Raw genomic sequence first — 21,452 nt, forward strand, 5'->3', positions numbered from 1 at the left:
TAGAAAGGAGACGTTCAGGAAGGAACATGTTGGTGGAGTGTTGGAAGGGAGCTTTCCATTCTCGTCCCGGAGGTTGGCAGAGGTCCTGACCCGGAGGACACAGCACGGAGGCAGGCATCTGTGTAACCTGCAGACTGTGAGTAAAGCTTTGGAACTGCACGCTCTGGTGTCCTACAGTTATTCCAGCACCGCTACATCTGGGTACCAGCACCTACACCGCCTGTGCCTTTCCCCCATCACTACATCTACACTTCCCTGGGACTCCAGCTCCACCTGTGGGGAGCTTCACCATCTTTGCTGCACAACACCATCAGTCCCAGAGGATCTGCATGCAGCGTCGGCCTAACATCTATGTTGCCGAACACCACAGGTGGCGTCAAACTATCTATGTAAACTCTTTACCATTATACCACGCCATTTACATGGGCGCCCAGGGCCACCATCCGGGTCACCGCTGCTGTGACACATCCCACTGACACCGGCCCGGTACCGAGTACCCACAGCCCTGGGAGGGTGACCCATATGCCGACTGCTGATCGGGCGGCGTTATTCCCACGAACCTCCAAACAGCGTCCCTGAAGGCAAAGTTTTTGGTTTCCGGGGGCAGTATGATTACAAAGCTGAACCTTAAAGGAATGTCCAAAAGGGCACCACCAGGAGTGGAGCCTGTGGCTTAATTGGACTGCACCCGGGAAACCACTACCATGCAAGCTACAGAAAAGATGGACAGATTGCAAGCTTTGTCGATTCTGTGAGTAGTGTGGTATGTCCATTTGTAGTTGTGCTAGCGATTTCTCAGCTTTATTCCGTTAACGACCTAGACTCCAGCATGGCCCTGCGGTACGCGTCAAGCTTACTAGAGGGATACGCGAGGCTGTGGCACGTGAGATCAAGCAATAACAGGTCTAGCATTCCAGTACATGTCCGGGGCTGCATGCACGCTACACTGAAAGGACTAGCTTTTGTCGCTTACAGGTGCAGATAACCTGCTGAACTCTGTTAGTGATGGGGATCTGGGATTCAGATTATTCCCCGCGAACGATGATTTCCCAGTAAGTTCAGGTCAACCGCAATTCCGGAGTTAGGCCTAACTGTCATTCCTGAAAAAATTACGTGTCCAAACCACAGGTGCTGTAGCTTGCTTAACAGCTCGGCAGCTGTTCTCAGGCCCAGTATGGGTTCAACAACATTGTAGAAAGTTGATAAAGGGTACAGTTTCACCGGATAACACGTATATATGTAGCCTAGTTTACCAATTAAAAATATATGTCTATAGATCAGGAGGCAGACTCAGATGTTCTCGGGCCCAGTATGGATTTGACCAGATTGTACAAAGTTGAGAAAGGGTACTTTATCACTGGATAGCAGGTATATATAGCATAGTTTAAACATGTAAAATCTCCGTGTTCTCAGTATGGATTACACAGCAATCTAAAAAGTGGAAAAAAGGAAATGCATTTGAGGCGTACATAACTATATACTTTTGGTGTTATTTTTAAATCTTTATATATATTTCTGTCTCAGTAATACAGTCCAGCCTCTCCGCAATAGGAAATGAGATGCATACAATTAGTGACATAAAGGCTATTGATTGCAGAAATCTAGGAATTATTATTCATGGGAAAAACTTCCGTCACAATTCTCATAGGTGATGCTGACCCTCAATTAATTTGTGTGTTGAGACAGTGAAAACATTTTTTTGTGAATAAAGTCTTGCTGTATCGCACTTCCGTTGATTCCATCACTGTTACTCATCTCAATCCAATTTTTATCACAGGGAGCGATGTAAACATGGTGCTCACTGGCTATCATGATCTGTCACATAACTTTGGAGTGCAAAAGACAGAAGCCACAGGCCGTAGGCGATTCTATTTGATTGGCATGAGAGGGCACATTTTGAAATGTGCGGCGGAATGTCACACGTTTGTGAGTAGGAAAACTGTGAAAGCTGATGATAAACCACCACTGCATGTAATTGTAAGTCGACGTCCATAAGAAATGGAAGCCACTGATCATCTGGAGCTAGAGCCCAGCCAGCAGGACAGGGCATAGCTACATCTTAACCATCATCTTTCAGTTCAATCAATTTGTAGTGGCAGTCCCAGTGAAGGATTTGACAGCCCAGACTACACAGCGGAGGAGCAGGGAGAGGTAAACATTGCAAATGCTGGGGCCCTGCCCAATCAAGGGGGGCACACTCGTGGGTGTCGGTACTGGCACTGGGCCCCTCATAGTACGGCGGTGTGTCTGACGGTGGGTGTGCACCACCACTGTCAGAGACACTTGATTGCACTATGAGGGACCCTATGCCAGTGCCAGCCCCCAAGAGTCAGCCTACCCACCTGTCCAGGGCAACGGCACTCGCACGGTGTCGTGCACTAGGTGGTGACCCCGGCCATGGGGGGGGGGCCGCCCACTTAGGGAGGTTTACAAAGTGGCATATGTAGATGTGGGTCATTTAGATGCTGCAAAAGGCGAAATAGGTCAAGTTCGCGGAATAGGAGGAGGACCAAAGCAAGCCATTTTTCTGGCAACCTATGTGTCATCAAGGGAAGGTGGGACAAAATCCTTGGAAACCCATGCATGGCTCATTTTAACGAAGGTTAGATCATCCACATTTTGGGTTAACAGACGGGTCCTTTTTCTGTCAGGATTGATCCAGCTGCACTGAAGACTCTTTCCGATAGCACACTTGCAGCTGGGCAAGCGAGCTCCTGTAAGGCATATTGTGCCAATTCAGGCCAGGTGTCCAGTTTAGCGGCCCAATAGTCAAAGGGGAATGACCTGTGCGGGAGAACATTGATATGGGAGGAAAAGTAGTTGTTAACCATAGTTGACAACTGCTGTCTCCTGTCACTTTCCATCGATGCAGTATTACCAGTTGTGTGAGCAGTCCGTGAAAAATCAGTCCACAACATTGTCATGAAACCCCTGTCTCCAACGCCACTTCTGCTGTGTGCACCACGAACACCTCTGCCAAGCTGCCCCCGGCCCGTACGGCTCGTGTGAGAACCATCACCGCTGCTGTGTGCTGGGAATGCCTCAACCAACCGGTTAACCAGAGTTGCTTGTTTAGTAGCCAATATTAGGTCAAGGTTCTCCTGTGGCATGATGTTTTGCAATTTGCCTTTATAGCGTGGATCCAGGATGCTGGCCAAACAGTAGTCGTCATCGGTCATCATTTTGGCAATGCATGGGTCCCTATTTAGGATCTGAAAGGCATAATCTGACATGTGGGCCAATGTTCCAGGTGTCAATGATGCACTGTGAGTGCTGGGTGGAGGAGCACTTTCTGGCAAATCCACATCCCTCCAGTCACGCACAAACCCTGTACCAGACCTTGCCACGCCAACATTTTCACTTGCTCCACGAGATGCATCCTCCTCCCCTAAGTAATCATCCTCATCATCCTCCTCCTCCTCTTCTTCCTCCACCTCGTCCAGGAGAGGTCCCTGAGCAGACAATGGCTGAATGTCATCAAGGATTCCCTCCTCCTCTTCCTCCTCATCAACATTGGCTGCAGACGCCTGCTCCTTAAGGTGCGTCAAAGTTTGCATGAGCAGACGCATAAGTGGGATGCTCATGCTTAGGATGGCGTCGTCTGCGCTTACCAGCCGTGTGCATTCCTCAAAACACTGAAGGACTTTACAGAGGTCTTTCAGCTTCGACCACTGCACACCTGTCAACTCCATGTCTGCTCTCAAAGTGCCTGGCCGTGTATCCTCCCACAAATGCATTATGGCCTGCCCCTGCTCGCACAGCCGCTCAACCATGTGCAGGGTGGAGTTCCACCTTGTTGCAATGTCGATAATGAGGCGGTGGGTGGGAAGGTGGAGCAATCGCTGCAGCTTCTGCATACGAATGGAGTGTACAGGCGACCGGCGGATGTGCGCGCACAGTCTTCGCACCTTCTGGAGCAGGGCTGTTAACTCCGAATAATTTTTGAGGAAGCACTGCACCACCAGGTTCAAGGTGTGAGCCAAGCAAGGTATGTGGCTGAGTTTTGAAAGGGCTATTGCTGCTACAAAATTACGGCCGTTATCACTAACTACCTTGCCTGCCTCAAGATGTACACTGCCCAGCCATGACTCAGTTTGTCGCTGAAAGTACTCGGCCAGCACCTCGGCGGTGTGTCTGTCGCCCAAACACATCATCTGCAACACAGCCTGCTGACGCTTTCCACTAGCTGCTCGATAGGGGGACACCTCGTGTGCAACAGTGGCAGCTGCAGATGGAGTGCTCATATGACTGCGCTCTGTGGACGAGCTTTCGCTTCTGGAGGAGGAGGAGGAGGAGGGTCGAACGCCTACAGCCAACTGTTTCCTATACCGTGGGCTAGGCAGCACTGTCCCACCACCGCTGTCCCCTGTGGACCCTGCATCCACCACATTAACCTAGTGCGCAGTGATGGACACGTAACGGCCCTGGCCATGCCGACTGGACCATGCATCAGTTGTTAGGTGCACCTTTCCACTCACTGACTGCTTGAATGCATGGACAATGCGGTCTTTCACATGATGGTGGAGGGCTGGGATGGCTTTGCGAGAGAAGAAGTGGCGACTGGGTAGGTCATAGCGTGGTACTGCATAGGCCATGAGTTCGCGGAAAGCTGCGCTTTCCACCAACCGATAGGGCATAATCTCTAACGAGATTACTTTGGCAATGTGGGCCTTCAAACCCAGTGTACGCGGATGAGAGACTGAGTACTTTCTTGACCTACTCATAGTGTCTGGGAGGGTGAGCTGGACTTGAGAGCTGCATATGGTGGAAGTAGCGGTGGACAGGGCAGACTGAGAGAGGGTTGATTATGGTGATGGAGTTGGTGTTCTTTCTGATGGCCTAGATTCAGTCTTTCGTTGATATAACAGTGGGATTCCCTGACTGCTGTGGCCTTGCAACGACACCTCAACATTTGCTGCTGTGCTAACCGGTGGGCTTACAGTGGGGGAAACAATGTAGTGTTGCTGACTACCTTCTTTGTGATCAGTTGCACATGTGGCACTTGAGGTTTGGTGTTGTGTCCACGCTTGCAAGTGCATGCTGGTTAAATGTCTAAGCATGCAACTGGTATTCAAATTTTTCAGATTTTTCCCTCGGCTAAAGGTCTTTGCGCACTTCTTACAGATAACCTTGGCCTGATCATGAGGATTTTGGTCAAAAAAGTGCCACACTGCACTCTTCCTACTTTGGCAGACGCTGTGATATTTTGACCCTCTGGACAAGCTGTCCAGCAACTCTTTTGATTTTTGGAAACTGTCTTTGGAGTGCTCTGGGCCTGCCAGATAACAGCTGTTGCGATGTTTATGTCTGCTGTGGATGCTCCTCCTCCTCATCTGAGCTATTGGAAGCAGCACCCTCTACCCCCAATGGATGCCAATCTGGGTCAACAACTGGGTCATCCATCACCTCCTCTTCAATGTCATGTGCACCTTCCTCTGTGTCACCGTGTATGGTGGTATAGTGTGCGGGAAGGGGCACCTGAGTCTCATCAGGGTCAGAATCTGGCTCTGTACACTGCGAGGACCATGTAGTGCTCTGAGTGAATGTACCAGCAGAATCATCCATCAGCGGCTGTGCATCAGTGCACTCCATGTCAGATTCATCTTGGCCTGGGTAATTCACCATTTCACTTGATAATCCAGGCATGGTATGTGAAAACAGCTCCATGGAGTAATCATTAGTATGGCCTGTGTCATCCTTCAATCTTGGTTGGGGTGAAGGATACAAGGAAAGGTGTGGTTCATGAACATGAGCCTCCAATGACGACTCAGTGCTTTTACTTTTTACAACTGAAGAAGAGGAGGCGATAGAGCTGGAGGCTGAGTCAGCAATGTAAGACAAAACTTTTTCCTGAAGCTCTGGCTTTAAAAGCGGTTTGCCAACTCCTAGAAAACTAAGCCTTCGAGGCCTTGTGGAGCCCGACGATGATGCAGGCTCAACACCTCCTTCATTCGGTCCTATTTTTCTTTTGCCACTACCATCAGATCCACCACCATCATTACCAGCTGCCAACCCCCGCCCAATTCCACGGCCTCTTCCACCAGCCTTCCTCATTTTTGGTAGAAATGTAGACAAAATCCAACAAACTATATAGTAAACGTAAAACAAGGTACAAGGTGTCTAAAGGACAAGGGAGATTTTGAATTTCTGCAGACACTTGTGGACACTGGACACTTTTGGATTGTGTGAGGCCCACTGAATATCACAGCGCTATGTCACAGGCTTGATGTCGCAGGTGTGAAAAATGTCACTAGAGGATAACGGAGATTTTGAATTTCTGCACACACTTGTGGACACTGGACACTTTTGGATTGTGTGAGGCCCACTGAATATCACAGCGCTATGTCACAGGCAGTAATTGGCTAGTGTATGACAAACTACAAGGTGAATATAGAATTGGGCAGAATAGGAATCTCCCTAGAGTGTAGGTCTGTAAGAACGGAACAAGTCCTCGACTTATCCTTACAGAGCGACACACAGCTTCACTGTGGCCGTGATAACAGCCGTTACACGGTACTGAGAGAGGAGCATGCACTTACACGGCTGTCCGGTGTACGTAAAATTGTCAAGCTCCGTGTTTTTTAAGTATACGGATTGACACGCTGTCTCTTTATAGTTTTGAATGTGATCAAACAGCAAATATATTTAACTGTTTGAAAGCTAGACAAAACTAGAAGGTGCAGGTCTGTAAGAACGGAACATGTCCTCGACTTATTCTTACAGAGTGACACACAGATGGCTTCACTGTGGCTGTGATAACAGCCGTTTCATGGTACTGTGTGAGGAGTGTGCACCGCTGTATGGTGTGAAAAAATGCACGGTCAGTAACTCACCAGGACAAAAAAAATTGGGATTGCTTTTAAAAAAGCAGTTTGCAGAGCAGTGGGTAAACAGCAATGCAGCCGTCAGGAAGCCTTAGAAGGCAGCCTAACAACCAACACCGCTGATCCAGCAAAACATAGCCTCCACTTGCACTGCACACACAGTGACTGGTGTGTTGTACAGGCAAAATCGCTAGCAGCAGAAGCAGTTTTTGGTGTCTTCTTCCCTGCCTAACGCTCTCCCTACAAAATCAGCAGCAGCAGCTCTCCCTATTCTGAGATCAGCATGAGTAACATGGCGGTCGGCGTGCACGCCCTTTTATACCCCCTGAGACGCCCACCAAAGCAAGCCAATCACTTACATGCCCTTCTGAAAGATGGTGGTGACCCCTGCCTATGTCATCACGTTGCCCACAGTGTCCGTGGATCCTGATTGGCTGAAAAAGAGCGCAAAACAAACTTTTGAAACGCGACTTTGGCGCTTAAGTCGCCGACCTCGTGGCCGGCCTCATCTTAGGGTCGGGTTTCGTTTCATGAAACCCGACTTTGCTAAAAGTCGGCGACTTTTGAAATTTTTCGATCCGTTTCTCTCAACTCTAGTAATTATATTTTGTACTTGTTGGGGGATTTCTTCAGTTTATTATGACATGACAAATGCATTGGAGCACTAGCACATATCTAACAATGCTCTCATACTGTATCAGGCTTTTCACCATTTAATAATATGAAAATATTTTTTTATACACAGTCCTCTGTTAGTTTGAGCTTCAATAACTTCTCTCTTTTAAGACCTTAATGAAAGAAGGAAAACGTTAGAGTTGTGCAGAAGTTGACATGAAGTTAGCTTTATCATTATTTTAAAAACAGTGATCTGTACTTCAAAGAAAATAGGCTCACTCTTATTTATATGCACTTGGAAAAAAATGTTGTTGAACAATGCATAACCTCATCCATGCCGGATCATGACCTCATTCTTCTATTCTATGACTAGTGAAAGGATTCCTTTGCAAAAAAGGGTGTTATGATCCAGTATCCTGTGAAGTCATACAATATCACAATGCAATCAGATATTTGATGGGTAAGAGAAGATAAGATGCCACAAAGTCACCCTAATTAATCTCAGTCAGATGAAAGCATGCTCTGTGACTATGTAGAGTGAGAATTTTTAGCAGATTGAGCTGTCTATGTGAAGATGCAGAATATAATAGGCTGGGAACCAATGGGTCAAGATCTCACAGACAATATATTGTATATCAGAAAAAAACCTGAGTAATGTATAATAAATCATATAGGGCAAAGTGTAACTTTCAGCTCTTGGGTCCCACTTAAAGGGAATGTCACCCTTTTTGTCGACTATGAGCTGCCTGCACCGACATCAGGGCCTTATCTACAGCATTCTGTAATACTGTAGATAAGCCCCCGATGTAACCTAAAAGATAAGAAAAAAGAGTTATATTATACTCACCCCGGCGTCTGGTTAAATGGGCGTTGCGGTCTGGTCCAGCGCCTCCCATCTTCATACGTTGCCGTCCTCTTCTTTCCTTCCTGTCGTAGCCCTTGTTCAGGTGCACTGCTCTGCCCTGCTGAGGGCATAGCAGAGTCCTGCAGTGTGCCTGCGCCGGAGCCACGACAGGAAGGAAAGAAGAGGATGGCATCGTATGAAGATGGGAGGCACCGGACTGGGCCACGACACCCATCGGACCAGACCAGACGCCAGGGTGAGTATAATATAACTTTTTTATCTTTCAGGTTACATCGGGGGCTTATCTACAGCATTACAGAATGCTGTAGATAAGCCCCTGATGTCGGTGCAGGATAGTCGAAAAAAAGGGTGATAGATTCTCTTTAAATATTTTTTATAAGGTCCCACTTACTATGTGCCATTTTTAATACTGGTAAATTTTTATAGGTCTGAGAGGTCTTTGGCTTATCCATGCATTAGGGCTCCAAGTTCAGCTGCTACCATTGCACCTAATAATATTGTTGGAAATATATTGTAGAAATTTACAATTGAATATATACTATACTTACAATATAAGCTTAAACAATCCAATATAAATATGTTACATGGTATTTAAGGGTTAAAATAGATTCCTATTTCTCCTGTGCCTACTGCAAAGATAACTAAGCAAGCTCATTGTCAGGACTTCGCTTTGATTGCACTTGTGTAAACAGCAGTTTGATTATCATTAGTCCCCTTCAAAAGGTGATTGCAGATAATTTTGACCTCAGTGTCAAGTAAACCCGATTACATTACAGGAAGCCTAATATAACAGACATTTTGCATTGATTATAAAAATTGAGTAATAATTATATAAAAAAATCAATATTAGTTCACCTCAAAGCTATTGACCCATACTACAATTTACGCTGCTTACAGTAACAGGGTTACCGGAAATAAAACATTTCAAACAGATTTTCTAATTAAGGTTAACAGCTATAATTAACATACAATATTCCTTACAGGTATAGGTGCTTCTCACAAAATTAAAATATCATCAAAAAGTTAATTTATTTCAGCTCTTCAATACAAAAATTGAAACTCATATTATATAGAGTCATTACAAGCAGCTTGAGGTCTAGTGTGAAGTTATCACAATCAGTGATCGTTTGGGAGCCATGTCATCTGCTGGTGTAGGTACACTGTGTTTTATTAAGACCAAAGTCACCGCAGCCATCTACTAGGAAATTTTAGAGCACCTCATGCTTCCCTCTACCAACAAGCTTTTTTGAGATGGAAATTTCAGTCCGGGGCAGGACTTGGCACCTGTCCACACTACCAAAAGTACCAATACATGGTTTAAAACCAACAGTTTCATTGTGCTTGATTGGCCACCAAACTTGCCTGACCTTAACCCCATAGAGAATCTATGAGCTATTGTTAAAAGGAAGATGAGATACACCAAACCCAACATTACAGACGAGCTGAAGGCTGTTATCAAAGCAACCTGGGCTTCCATAACACCTCAGCACAGCCACAGACTGATTGCCTCCATGCCATGCTGCATGGATGCAGTAATTGATGCAAAAGGAGCCCCGACAATGTGTTGAGTGCATTTACTGAGCATATATTTCAGTAGGCCAACATTTCGCAGTTTAAAATAATTTTTTAAACCGGTGTTATAAAGTATTCTAATTTAATGAGATAATGACTTTTGGGTTTTTATTGGCTGTAAGCCATAATCATCAACATTAACAGTAATAAACAATTGAAATAGATCACTCTGTTTGGATTGTGTGCCTCTCCACTCTTCCTTCAGGGCTCTTGATTTCCAAATGGAATGCAAAATTTACTTTCATCTGAACACAACATCTTGGACCACTGAGTAACAGTCCAAGTCTTTTTCTCCTTGACCCAGGTAAGATGCTTTTCATGTTGTCTATTTATATAATTGCCTTGTAATGTTTTCATTTCCTGTTCTGTCCAGATGTATCCCAGAATTCCAAGAGCAGGAAGTTCACCGACCACCATATTGGAACACCCAAGTGATGGGTGTCTCAATATGGAAACTACTGCTGGTACTAACCTATTGCACGGTACCACCAGCGGAGCACCGTTTCACCACACACATACATACACACACACACACACCCACACTCTATACACCGTACGCACCACACATACAAACTCACGCACCACTCACACACACTCACACACACACTCACACACTCATGCACCACACATGCACACTCACACACTCACACACACACACACACTCACATTCACACACTCACATTCACACTCACAAAGCCTCTTGCACGGTACCACCAGCATTACACCATCGCATTGTGCCTACTCAAATTCTGCGCAGGTGCAGTGAATCATTCGGCTGACTCTGGCGGCAGATGCGCGATGTGTCTACAGGCAGAGGAAGCTGGTCACATTAAAGGGGTTTTCCCTCTAACGAAAGTTAATTTTAAAATTGTCTGTGTCTGACTGTGTATGGAGAATACCGCATCTCCTGGGCAGGGGAGGAAGCAAAAGACAATACTGACATTATAGCAGGGGATCACAGAGGATTCATTTTTTGAGGTAAAATATTTCACTGACTGTTTTTAACAATATTTTACTTCACAAAATATATCCTCTGTGATATCCTGCTGTAATGTCAGCATTGTCTTTTGCTTCCTCCCCTGCCCAGGAGCTGTGGTATGTTCTTTACACGGTCAGACACAGGGGTGAGAGACAGAGCACAGGGGGGAGACAGCTCAAACGGGACAGCACAGGAGGGGAGAACACAGCACAGGAAAGAGAGAGGCAGCAGACAAGGGGTATAGCACATGGGGTAGACACATCACACAGATGGGAGAAGTCAGCACATGGGGAAAGAGAGAGTGGATAGGTGGGTGAGCACATGGGGGGAGAGATTCTCAATGCTGCAAAGCCTGCCCCCATCGTGATATTACCGCCCTCCCGATGCGATAGCATAGGGCCTCAATCTAGTTGGTTATAAGTGGCTTGACACAAGGAATGCAACAATTGTAGCCCATGTCCCGGATAAGTCTGTGTGTTATGGCTCTTGAAGCAATAACTCCAGCAGCAGTCAACTCCTTGTGAAGCTCTCCCAAATGTTTGAATGGCCTTTTCATAACAATCCTTTCAAGGATGTAGTTATCCTGGTTGCTTGTGCACTTTTTTCTACCACACGTTTTCCTTCCACTCAACTTTCCATTAATATGCTTGGATAGAGAACTCTGTGAAATGCCAGCTTCTTTAGCAATAACCTTTCATGGCTTCCCCATGATCATGGAGTCTACTGAAACAGACTAAGGTACCTTTTTAAACACTTAGGAAGCCTTTGCATGTGTTTTTTGTTAATTATTCTAATTTACTGAGATAATGACTTTTGGGTTTTCATTGGCTGTAAGACATAATCGTTAACATTGACAGACTGTTAATATTATGAGTTTCACTTTTTCTATTGTAAAACGGATTTAAATTAACTTTTTGATGATATTCTAATTTTGTGAGACGCACCTATACGTCTGGAAGGAGTGAGCGAGCAGCAGTCTTGCAGAGGGATGCAGCACTCTTAAAATTTCAAAGATATTGCGACGTGATCACAGAACCATCAAAAGTTTTGTTGCATGAGGTCAATAAGATTTGAAAAAACACATTGAGGAAAAAAAGACTCACATTAACTGCCAAAGATTTGAGAAGAATCAAACATAAAGTGACCAGGAACACATCATCCAGGGCTGTCATATTCCAGAACTGCAACCTCCCTAGAGTGCAAAGTAGTACAATGTGTTCAGTGCTCAGCAACATGGCCAGGGTAAGGAAGGCTGAAAAAACACGACCACCATTAAAAAAAAAAAACACATAAGTAAAAATATCAAGATTGGGTTAAAAAATATCTAAAGACAAATTTTTCAAAGGTTTTTGAACTGATGAGAATTGAGTGACTTTTGTCAGACAGGGCGGATGGACCAGTGGCTGAATCAGTATCAGGCATAGACATGCACTCCCACACCAACAAAGTGGAGCTGGAATACTGCTATAGACTGTTATTATTAAAGATAAGTTAGTTGGACTATTTTTAGGTGAAGATGCACTTTAAATTATTTCCCAAACCTACTGCCACTTTCTAGAAGATATTTTCTTTCAAGATAACCATGATTTTTATACAGGACAATACTCCATTGCATATGTTGATGTTCTGCACTGCTTGGCTACACAGTAAATGCCTTAACCCCTTACCGACATGCTCCGTACTAGTAATCCTCTGCGGGAATTGCGTTCCCGCAAACAGCAGTACTAGTACGGTGGCACGATCACGCTGTCTCAAGCTGAGTGCCACTGCAGTAGGGTGCGAGTGTCAGCTGTACCTGACACCTCGCAGCAATGCCCACGATTGATGCTAGCACCAATCTCGAGCATTTAACGCCTCTGATGCCGCTGTCAGTAGTGACAGCGACATAGAGGGGCATCGCGCAGGGAGGGGGCTCCCTACGTGCTTCCATCAGGTCAGAGGGAAGGAGCGGCATATTGTAGAGCAAATTTTACTGGAATGGTTTAAAGATGCCATGTCACATGTCACAGAGCCACTGAGATGCCAGAACAGCAGAACACCCCATAAGTGATCACATTATACAAATTACCTTTTATTACATAAATTAGATTTTACAAACATGCATTACATTTTATTACATAAAATAAATTTATTTAGGGTTGAGTCACAGATTCTTACACAGTTGGGTGGTTAAGAAAAAAAAGAATTATTATATTTTTAGCACAAAATATTTTTTTAGCCCCAGATTTTACTTAGTCATACAGGGAAATGAGTAAAAAGGCACCAAGAATTGTTACACATTTTCTGATGTATGTGGCGATACCTCATATGTTTCTGTACTGTACTGCATAGCCATAGGCAAGACTCAGGAGGACAGGAGTGCTTTTTTACTTTTGGAGAACAAATAATTGTAGAATAGTTTGCGGACTGCATTTACAGAGCTCCTAAGTGCCAGGAGAGTTGAATCCCTCCTCAAGTGACCCCATTTTGGAAGTTACAGCTATAGATAAATTCCTAGTGGGGTGTATTGACAATTTTGACTCCATAGGTGTTTTCCAGAAACAAGCCTCATTGGATGTTGCTGAGTAAAGTTTGCAAATCCTCCAATGTAGTGCTAGTACGCTGTAGTGCCAATACAATGTAGATCCCAGTACATTGAAGTGTTCAGTGCATTGTAGTGGTGTCCATACATTGTGCACAACTCATGCTTCTGGAGACATGCACCTGTAAAGTAAGCCAGTTCTCATCGCTACAGAAATGCCAATTGTGGATGCTAATGTAACTGCAGTTTAGGGACACTGTGGGGCTCAGAAGGAAGGGGAGGCATTTGGATTTCGGAGAGCAGAATTCACTGGATTTCTTTTGGGGGTGAGGAGTCATAGTGCTTTTCCAGAGCCTTTGTAATACTAGTAATGAGTAAGTCCTCTATAATTCCATTGGCCTATGACAAACTTAAGCGGGGACTCGATTTTTTGCGGATTGAGTTGAAACTTTTTTAAGAACATTTTGCATAACATTTTGGATCCATTTTATCCCGCTGAACATTTTCTTTGAGGTTTTGATCTGAATGGCATGATACAGATGAAATCACCAAGGGATCCATTCACTATAAATAGGCAGCAGAGTTACTCTGTAGTCCATTAGGCCTCTATTCAGTATTGTCCTTTTTTCAGAGGTGCACAAAACTGTGGTCAACCATGCTTTTATACATGCTTAAAAAGATGGATACCTCCTGGATCATCAGCCAGACAGAGTCCACAGTGTCTTCATCTGGCTCATTATAAGGAATGTTCCACTGGGGTTTTTGTCTGAATCACATATTTTAGAGATTTACATGGAAATTCTGGTGTAAGCGCTCAGCACAGAGCACAGGATAAATTTAAGCCGAGACCAAATGAGCAAATTAACAGCTGATGAAGGATTGATTCAATTTATTTTTTATGCCATTATTTGTGCAGTAGAAATGATTAGACGACTTTATACTTTGGATCGATAGAGATGAGCGAGTGCTAAAATGCTTGGATGCTCATTATTCAAAAAGAACAATTCATAATGCTTGGATGATTGCTTTGAGTAACAAGTATAATGTGAGTCAATGAGAAATCTGAGCATTTTTCTGGTAGACCCTACAAGGAAGTCTGAGAGGCAGTGAAAATGTTGAAATGGATGGAAAAAGTGCTGAAAGGAAGAACAGCATGGGGAAGACCCTTGGAAGCATCTCTGACTCCCAGATCACAGTTTTACTCCACTTTAAAGGGAATTTGTCACCTCATTTTTCCCCTATGAGATGCAGCCACCTCTATCTGGTGCTTATCTACAGCATTCTGTATACCTGGGTGAGTATAATATAACTCTTTTTTCTTGTCTTTCAGGTTACCTCGGGGGCTTATCTACAGCATTACAGAATGGTGATGGCAGGAATGTGAATGTACAGGATTAATAACAATGGGGGCTATGGGAGGTATGAGATCCAGGATCCATTCTGTGATGCTGTAGATATGCCCCTGATGTAACCTGAAAGATAAGAAAAATGAGTTATATTATTCTCACTCAGAGGGCAGTCGGGTCCGATGGGTGTCACGGTCCGGGTCTGGCACTTCCCATCTTCTAGCAAAGACATCCTCTTCCTTGCTTCCTTTTGCACTCCTGCGCAGGCGTAATTCTCTGCCCTGTTGAGGGCAGAGCAGAGTACTGAAGTGTGCAGGAAAGGTCAGAGAGGTCCGGCGCCTGCACACTGCTGTACTTTACTCTGCCCTCAACAGGGCAGAGAATTATGCCTGCGCAGGAGCCGTGACAGAAGCAAGGAGGAGGACGTCATTGTTAGAAGATGGGAGGCGCCGGACCCGTCCTGCGACACTCATTGGACTGGACCGCCCCCCCTGGGTGAGTATAATAAAACTCGTTTTTCTTGTCTTTGAGGTTACCTCGGGGGCTTATCTACAGCATTACAGAATGGTGATGGCAGGAATGTGAATGTACAGGATTAATAACAATGGGGGCTATGGGAGGTATGAGATCCAGGATCCAGCCTACAATGATTAGTCGTTTACCCACCCCCAATTACCAGAATGTGTTTGATGCCCGTCAGAAGATCGGTGTAACAGCAGGAAGTTAGGAAGTTATAAGGGTTAAAAGTTGACCAGCGATTTCTCATTTTTACAACACCATTTTATTTTTAGGACCACATCACATTTGAAGCCACTTTGAGGGGTCTATATGATGGAAAATACCCAAAAGTGACACCATTCTAAAAACTGCACCCCTTAAGGTGCTCAAAACCACATTCAAGAAGTTTATTAACCCTTTAGGTGCGTCACAGGAATTTTTTTGAATATTTAAAAAAAAATGAACATCTAACTTTTTTTCATAAAAAAAATACTTCAGGTTCAATTTTTTTTATTTTACCAAGGGTAACAGGAGAAATTGAACTGCAAAAGTTATTGTGCAATTTGTCCTGAGTACGCAGATACCTGATATGTGGGGGGAACGACTGTTTCGGCGCATGGCAGAGCTCAGAATGGAAGGAGCGCCGTTTGACTTTTTCAATGCAAAATTGGCTGGAATTCAGATTGGACGCCATGTCACGTTTGGAGAGTCCCTGATGTACCTAAACAGTGGAAACCCCCCACAAATGACACCATTTTGGAAAATAGACCCCCTAAGGAACTTATCTAGATGTGTGGTGAGAACTTTGAACCCCCATGGGCTTCACAGAAGTTTATAACATAAAGCCATACAATTAAAAAATCATATTTTTTCAACAAAAATGATCTTTTCACCCTCAATTCTTATTTTTCCAAGGGTAACAGGACCCTAAAAGTTATTGTGCAATTTGTCCTGAGTACGCTGATACCCCACATGTGGGGGTAAACCACTATTTGGGCGCATGGCAGAGCTCGGAAGGGAAGCAGCGCCATTTGACGTTTTTGGCTGGAATTGAGATCGGACACCATGTCGCGTTTGGAAAACCCCTGATGTACCAAAACAGTGGAAACCCCCCACAAATGACACCATTTTGGAAACTAGACCCCCTAAGGAACTTATCTAGATGTGTGGTGAGAACTTTGAACCCCCATGGGCTTCACAGAAGTTTATAACATAAAGCCATACAATTAAAAAATCATATTTTTTCCACAAAAATGATCTTTTCACCCTCAATTCTTATTTTTCCAAGGGTAACAGGACCCTAAAAGTTATTGTGCAATTTGTCCTGAGTACGCTGATACCCCACATGTGGGGGTAAACCACTATTTGGGCGCATGGCAGAGCTCGGAAGGGAAGCAGCGCCATTTGACGTTTTTGGCTGGAATTGAGATCGGACACCATGTCGCGTTTGGAAAACTCCTGATGTACCAAAACAGTGGAACCCCCCCACAAATGACACCATTTTGGAAACTAGACCCCCTAAGGAACTTATCTAGATGTGTGGTGAGCACTTTGACCCCCCCAGTGCTTCACAGAAGTTTACAACGCCCGGGCGTGAAAATAAAAAATTTGTATTTTTTCCACAAACATGATCTTTTAGTCACCATTTTTTTATTTTCCCAAGGGTACCAGGAGAAATTGGACCCCAAAAGTTGTTGTCCAATTTGTCCTGAGTACGCTGCTACCCCATATGTGGGAGAAAACTACTGTATGGGCACACGTCGGGGCTCGGAAGGGAAGTAGTGACGTTTTGGAATGCAGACTTTGATGGAATGGTCTGCGGGTGTCATGTTGCCTTTGGAGAGCCCCTAATGTACCTAAACAGTGGAAACCCCCCACAAATGACACCATTTTGTAAACTAGACCCCCTAAGGAACTTATCTATATGTGAGGTGAGCACTTTGACCCCCCATTGCTTCACAGAAGTTTACAACGCCCGGGCGTGAAAATAAAAAATTCGTATTTTTTCCACAAACATGATCTTTTAGTCACCATTTTTTTATTTTCCCAAGGGTACCAGGAGAAATTGGACCCCAAAAGTTGTTGTCCAACTTGTCCTGAGTACGCTGACACCCCATATGTGGGAGAAAACTACTGTATGGACACACGTCGGGGCTCGGAAGGGAAGCAGTGACGTTTTGGAATGCAGACTTTGATGGAATGGTCTGCGGGTGTCATGTGCGTTTGGAGAGCCCCTGATGTACCTAAACTATTGAAACTCCCCACAAGTGACCCCATTTTGGACACTAGACCCCCCACGGAACTTATCTAGATGTGTGGTGAGCACTTTGAACCCCCAAGTGCTTCACAGAAGTTTATAACACTCGGATGTGAAAATAAAAAAATCATTTTTTTCCACAAAAATGATATTTTTGCCCCCAATTTTTTATTTTCCTAAGGGTAACAGGAGAAATTGGACCCCAAAAATTGTTTTGCAATTTGTCCTGAGTAGGCTGCTACCCTACATGTGGGGGTAAAACACTGTTTGGGCGCATAGCAGAGCTTGGAAGGGAAGGAGCACCATTTGACTTTTTCAACTCAGAATTGGCTGGAATTGAGATCAGACGCCATGTTGCATTTGGAGAGCCCCTGATGTGCCCAAACAGTGGAAACCCCCAATTCTAACTCCAACCCGAACCCCAACACGCCCCTAACCCTAGCCCTAACCCTAGCCCTAACCCTAGCCCTAGCCCTAACCCTAGCCCTAACCCTACCCCAACCCTACCCCAACACACCCCTAGCCCTAACCCTAGCCCTAACCCTAATGGAAAAATGGAAATAAATACATTTTTTTTATTTTATTATTTTTCCCTAACTAAGGGGGTGATAACGGGGGGTTTGATTTACTATTTATGGCGGTTTTTATGTTTGGCGGCTGTCGCACGCTAAAAGACGCTTTTTATTGTAAAAATAGTTTTTGCATCACCACATATTGAGAGCTATAATTTTTCCTTATTTTGACCCACTGAGTCATGTGAGGTCTTATTTTTTGCGGGACGATTTGACGTTTTTATTGGTACCATTTTCGGGCACGTGAAATTTTTTGATTGCTTTTTATTCCGATTTTTGGGACGCAGAATGAACAAAAACCAGCATTTCATGAATTTCTTTTGGGGGGGGTGCGTTTACACCGTTCCGCGTGCGGTAAAATTGATAACGCGGTTTTATTCTTCGGGTCAGTACGGTTACAGCGATACCTCATTTAGGTCGTTTTTTTATGTTTTTGTCGGTTTTATGCAATGAAAACTATTTTATATAAAAAATAATTATTTTTGCATCGCTTTATTCTGCGAGTTATAACTTTTTTATTTTTTCGCTGATGATGCTGTGTGGCAGGTTGTTTTTTGCGGGACAAGATGACGTTTTCAGCGGTACCATGGATATTTATATGCGTCTTTTTGATCGCGCGTTATTGCACTTTTTGTTTGGCGGTATGATAATAAATCATTATTTTTTGCTTCGTTTTTTATTTTTATTTTTTAAGGGGTTCGCTAAAGGGGTTAACTAATGGGACAGTTTTATAGGGCAGGTCGTTACGGACGCGGCGATACCTAATATGTGTACTTTTATTGTTTTTTTTTTTTATTATTTTCAAAAAATGAATTTATTGGGGAATATTTTTTTTTTTTTTTACTAATTTATTTGGCGATTTTTTTAAATTTATTTTTACACTTTTTTTAATTTTTTTTTTACTTTATTACATAGTCCCAGGTGGGACATCACTGTCCTGTGACAGATCGCTGATCTGTCACATCACAGATCACTGTGACAGATCAGCAATCTGTCACAGGCAGTGCACAAGGCTTCCTCATGCCTGCGCTTTGCAGGCACTGAGGAAGCCAGCTTCCCCAGGCCCCCGAAGGCCCCCGTCGCCATCTTGGATTCGGGGGCCTGGAGGAAAGGAGTCCCCCGCAGCAGCGCTGCACATTGCGCTGCCGTGGGGGGCTCAGGGAAGCACGGAGGGAGCCCCCTCCCTGCCGATGCTTCCCTTTAACCCCCGGTACACCGCGATCATGTTTGATCGCGGTGTGCAAGGGGTTAACGTGTCGGGGGCGGTCCGTGACCGCCCCTGACACGTAGTGCCGGGTGTCAGCTGTGATAATCAGCTGACACCCGGCCGCGATCAGCGGCGCTCACCACGTGGGCGCCGCTGATCGCGGTAGACGTACTATCCCGTCCCCGGTCATACGGGCCCGGGTACCGTGGACGGGATAGTACGTCTCATGTCAGGAAGGGGTTAAAGAGGAGTAAACCGGCCTTAACTTGCACAAGGTTCTTCATCTTCACCCGTACAGATTACCAAGAATATCCAAATGTCACAGCCGAAAATTATTATTTTCGGTGTCATGAATACTGTTAAAGGAATGCCAATAAACGTAGTTAGCCATGACCTTGGGAAAAAACAGATTTTCTCTTGACAAGTTACGGACAATGATGGTATTGATGATGACTTGGAACTTTCCAATATTCCCAACAAGAAGATAAAGATCACAGCTGCAAACAATGTGCAAAAAAGGCCGTTAAAGTCTGGAAATTAATTTTCTCTTGAGCAAACTTTACCTCTTACTAAAGTGATACAGAATGATTCATACACAGCTCCCATGACTACTCAGCATGAGACTTTGACTCCTTTATTGCACACAAAGGCTCTAACTAACGTGTCATGGACACTTGTCACAAAGGAGGCCAGTTCATCAGTAGGGCTCACTCAAAAAGAGTCTGTCTTTAGCTCTTTCGAAGGCAAAAAAAATGACCATTAATAATTTGCATCCAAGAGTCACAGAGAAAGTTATCGTGGAGCTTTTCTGTGTATGCGGTGCCTTGAAGTGCACCTGCTTGTTGAGTTCCGGAGTTGCCAAGTTTGTGTTTGTAAATAAGTACAATGCAGTTGGTGCCTACAAAAAATACAACAGATGCCTAGATGCACAACCAATGAAATGCAATGTTCCTTTGAAAGTAGTGTGATAAAAACATCAGACCAGCCTATACTTCTAAGATTAAGTGACACCCCATCAAAGAAGGAAGGTAAATCTAGAAGAAACACAACCTTCTCCTCCTTCAGTGTTGCTTAAGATCTTCTACCTGAAGTTGATCCTGATTCTATCTTAAGGCCCCATCACACACAGCGATATCGCCAGCGAGATCGCTGATTTTGTGATGCCACAGCGATCTAGCCAGAGATATCGCTGTGTGTGACAGGGATCAGCGACCGGCCCCCATGTCGGGTATCGCTGATCGCTCTCTATCGTCCTGGGCCATTTTTTGATTGTTGGTCTCTCGCTGGCCAGCACGCATCGCTGCACGTGGCAGCGAGAGACCAGCGACGCTGGACGCTGGTTTCCAATGTAAACAGCGGGTATTTAAGAGCCGCGTGACTCTTGGATACCTGCTGTTTACCTTGGAAACCAGCATGCACACTGGTTTCCAGGGCAAACGGCGGGTATCCAAGAGCCGCGCGGCTCTTAGATACCCACTGTTTACATTGGAAACCAGCTTGCTCGCTGGTCCCAATCGCTGGAGCGGCTGTCTATGTGACAGCACACCAGTAGAGTTGAGCGACTTTTGCTTTTTTAGGGTCGCGTTTCGTATCGTGAAACCCGACTTTTCCAAAAGTCGGGTCGAGCTAGATCGTCAGATTATAGGGAAAAGTCGGGGTCATCCCGAAACACGAAACCCAATGTAAGTCAATGGGGAATAAAAGTCGGCAGTGAGAGGAGGACAGGAAACACACCTACAGTGCCCATTTGAATGCCAAAAGCATCAATTCTTCTTACTTAAGCTTGTCAACCTTAATTAACTTCATAATACAAGTTACGCACTGAAAAATGGGGGTTATTTGGCTAAATTTGTGGGGGGGAGGGCTGGCTGCAGGTTTTCATGTGCCCTGGGCGAAAGAGCGCCCCTTTAACACATACCACAACTCATCATGCTCCGATACGGCAGAGAAATAGCGGTATAGTACAATGAAAAATACCTCACTTTTTACATCTCATGACGAGGCCCATCTATTTCTCCATACAAAATCATTGGTCCCATATAATGTTTGAAACAGTATATGATGAGCTCCACATAATGCTACAGTATATGTTGGTCCCCATGGATGAAGCTCCACTGTCTTATGGGCCCAAATAATGCTCCAAACATAATGGGCCCCATTTCTAATGCTCTAGTATATAATGGGCCCTGTAGATGC

At 44.7% G+C, this 21,452-nt stretch overlaps 1 long non-coding RNA gene across 2 annotated transcripts in view; it reads left to right on the forward strand.

Annotated features, from left to right (window-relative positions):
• The window catches only part of LOC141090135 (uncharacterized), a 151,444-nt gene that overhangs the window by 15,282 nt on the left and 114,710 nt on the right, over positions 1–21,452 (forward strand). Inside the window, exon 3 of one of the 2 annotated variants that reach the window (XR_012232398.1) lies at positions 10,082–10,180. The exons of the other annotated variant lie outside the window; for it this stretch is intronic. This is a non-coding gene — a long non-coding RNA (uncharacterized lncRNA). The remainder of the gene's footprint in view (positions 1–10,081; positions 10,181–21,452) is intronic. 2 annotated transcript variants of the gene reach the window in all.

The sequence above is a fragment of the Dendrobates tinctorius genome, unplaced genomic scaffold, assembly GCF_039654945.1.
Source record: "Dendrobates tinctorius isolate UK_male_01 unplaced genomic scaffold, ASM3965494v1 ptg000003l, whole genome shotgun sequence".
NCBI lineage: Eukaryota > Metazoa > Chordata > Amphibia > Anura > Dendrobatidae > Dendrobates > Dendrobates tinctorius.